We start from the raw sequence: 3,559 nt of genomic DNA on the forward strand, positions 1-3,559 counted from the left end.
CATGTTGGTAGTATGGCATGTGGAAAAATTCCATTGACCTAAAAATAAAAAATAACGGAAACAGACAAAAACAAAGATTATTGTGTGCTTCCTGGAAAATGCATATTTGGCAAAGATTTCTATAAATACCTTGCCTTACATCTGAAATAGTTTGTTTACTTTGTAAGCACCGAATTATGATTATCCCTATTTTAGATTTATTAACTCCCCACCTAGAAGTTTATTAATTTTATGGATTTATATTATAAAAATTCTATACTTTTAACTGGTATTTTCCACTGTTTTTCAAGAAATATTTTAAATTTTTTTATGTTAACATCATGCATGAATTTGTCTTTTTTATTATTTTTTTATTTTTCAAATTCCTCTTGGTAAATTTTACAATCTAAGCATAGAGTTTTTAGAACAAATTTAGGTCTTCATAATGTTTTCTCCTCCAATGTTTTCTCCTGATTATTTTAAAGAAAGTGTACATTTCATCTAGCAAATCTAATTCTTACAGTGGTTATAAATATACTAGTGGTGAATTGAGTTGGATATGTTTTATGCCAGAAATAGATTCAAGTCTCTTCTAGCATTAAAATGAAACATTTCTCAAAGTAAAATGAAAAGAAATGATTTTTTCTTAAACTGACCCTTTTCACATATTTACATATTTTTACTATCCTGATAGGCAATTGATGCCTTCTTTCCATTCCTATGTAATATTTGTATTTAAGTGTGTTTCTTTATATTGTAAGGTAGCATGTCACATAAAATTTAGAAAAACCTAGAGCAATTTTATATTTCCATGAGGTTTGGTTTACCATCACACACAAAGCTCTTGCCTTTTAAAACACAAGTACTATGTGTAGTTGAGCTTAGGTATAGCATTTAAGAATGAAGACATCCTGTAAAATTAAGATTAACAATGCTTCCTATAAACCTCACAACCTGGAATCAGTACAGCTAATTAAATGATAGAACTAATTATTTGGTAGTGCATGATTTTTGGGGAAAAAAAAAACCAATTCTGAAATATCTGATTTTATAATATATCTTTATCTTAACATATACACACCTGTACACACAGAAACCCCATAAAATGGAAGACTGTTCTTGCTCTAAAACTGTAATATTTCCTTTACTGCCCAGTTTAGAAGCTTCGTTTATGCATATGTGACTATAAGGTTTTTTTTTTTTTTTTTTTTAGGTATAGAAACCCTGGGCCAGGCAAACATATGTATTTACTCATTTATTTTCCTTAGAAGAAACCTGCTAACACTTCTAGCAGTCCTGCTGTTGAAATAAACACCCACTAGTCATTTACATCAAGCTAATACTATTGTATACATCAACTATTTTAAAGACCCTCATACTTACAAATATATCCTGAAGAACAGTCAACCATGCTGGATTTTATTTCCTCTTTGCATGACGCTTTTGAAATCAGATTCCCAACTTTCGTGAGACACCCAGCCTTTTATTTTTCCTGGCATAAAAGAACTTTACTGTCTCTGTAATTGCCTTCGATGGCACACGGGCCTCTGCCTGAATGTTCTGTTTTTATACATGTATCTATGCAAAGAGAAGTTTTGTTGAATATGGAAAGCAGAGAGAGCTGTGGGACTCCAGGGTACTGCTGATAAAGAGATTCTAACAGTATCAGCTCATCTATTGTGATCAGATGAGGGGAAGCAGAAGCTCCATGAACTCATCAGTGAATAGTCAAACTTTATTTTCCAAAATAATTTATTTTTCTAGTTTTAGAAATGTATAGCATCAAATAAAATTTCCCTTAAAAATAACAGAAAACCGAATACCAATAAGTAGGCTATCCCTGCCAACACTTCCTGTCAAATTATTGAAAATTATGAAAATCAGTCTGTCATTTTGCTAAGGAATAGTCAAGTTCCTAAGGACTTATAATAGCTGAAGGGTCTAAAGAGGCCTCCTTGCTCGTCAGATCTTTCTAGTTCCTTCAACTGGTTCTCATGGGGCTGCTTCTAGATTCCCCATTGTTCTCCAGTTTGCTGATATACCTGTGAAAATCTGAACGCCAAGTGAGGACTAATGAATGCAGAGTATGGTAAGAGTTGTTAATGCCCGTGTCCTAGGTCCAGTCTAACCGTGTGTGTGTGCGTGTGTGTGTGTGTGAGAGAGAGAGAGAGAGAGAGAGAGAGAGAGAGAGAGAGAGAGAGAGAGAAAGAGAGAGACAGAGACAGAGAGAGACAGAGACAGAGACAGACACACAGGGGTGGTGGATGAGGAATGCTACAATAAAACAGCAGAGAAGAAGATCAGAATGTGGTTGATGGAGTGTTTTTTAAAGTGTTCGAGAGCTTAATGAGGTAGAAGATTATCTTGACTTGTATGTCATGATTTTGAGGTTCATAAGTTTGGGACCGGAAAAGGCAGACAAACTCCGTAAAGTCCGAAGCACATCAGACAATGTGGGAGGTGAAGGGTGGGGCTTGGGTTAGTCGTGGAGGGTCCAGGCTGTCTGCTGAATGAACTCATTTTCACTGGTCCTAGTGATCCAGTTCCTTCTCTACCCCAGGACCTCTGGGAGTTTCTTTAGGCTCTGAGCCTGGGACTTAGGATTATTTCTTCTTTCTCATGGTGTGGGTGCAAGGAGCAGACAGGAAGATTCTAGAAGCAGTGCTCTGCTTAACAGAGTGAATGTCAGTTTCACAGCCCGCTTGATGGAGTAAAACAGCATCTTCCTATGGAGTGAAAACTGGGTGTCATGGAGTAAGGAGTGACAGATGGGCAGGTAGAAGGTGGTCCTGCAAGAATTCCAGAACAAGGCGTAGGTGGTGTGGCAGCTACCTCAGCATTTGTAGTGCCCTTGGCAAAGGGTAGACCATGTCCGATGACTGGGGTCGGAGGAATGTAACCTGTGGACTGTGTCAGCGATGCCAGGGCAGGGCAGGCAGGCAGGCAGGAGGTGGGGCTCCCTGGTGCAGTTCGGCACTGCCCTTGCCTTGGCAAGGCTGTGGTTTTCGTTAGCTGTCGTCTGCCTGCTCCTGGGCACTTTTACTCTGTTTCTATTTCAGCCAAACTAAGTCCAAAGTCACACATTTAAATGTGCAAAAGAAAGACTACCTGATACTGTACTTTTGTATGGTTAAAAATCCAAAATGAATTTACTCAAAATGAAGTGTTAGATATTGGTTGTTTTTGGTGATGGCGGTTTAAGAAATAAACCTATTGTTTATCGTGCATCCTGTTTATATTGTATAGTTACCATTTGTTCATAGTACCCAACAAACTTATGAAAATAGTCTATATACTTTAATATATAGTACTCAAAATATATAATTAATATATAGTACTTGAATATAATAATATAATATGTATTTAATATACTTTAATATCATGGTATACTCATTTAAAACATATACATTGAATATATGATGAATATATTATACTTTTTAACATATTCTAGAAGCAAAATGAACCACTCGTGGGGTCCTCAGTGAAAGCTATCCAGTAGACAGTAGCTATGCCATTATTTTCATTCCCACGTAGGAGAGATTTTCTAATGTGTCCATATGTGTAATCACCGACTTTGGGA

General features: G+C 36.5%; 1 protein-coding gene across 1 annotated transcript in view; it reads right to left on the bottom strand.

Annotated features, from left to right (window-relative positions):
* The window catches only part of RGS13 (regulator of G protein signaling 13), a 26,632-nt gene extending 25,091 nt beyond the window's left edge, over nt 1-1,541 (bottom strand). Inside the window, exon 1 of the mRNA XM_011360863.1 lies at nt 1,363-1,541. The gene's annotated coding sequence lies outside the window, so the exon portion shown is untranslated. The remainder of the gene's footprint in view (nt 1-1,362) is intronic.
* Nucleotides 1,542-3,559: the final 2,018 nt, after the last annotated feature.

This window comes from Pteropus vampyrus, unplaced genomic scaffold (genome assembly GCF_000151845.1).
Source record: "Pteropus vampyrus isolate Shadow unplaced genomic scaffold, Pvam_2.0 Scaffold60, whole genome shotgun sequence".
Classification (NCBI taxonomy): domain Eukaryota; kingdom Metazoa; phylum Chordata; class Mammalia; order Chiroptera; family Pteropodidae; genus Pteropus; species Pteropus vampyrus.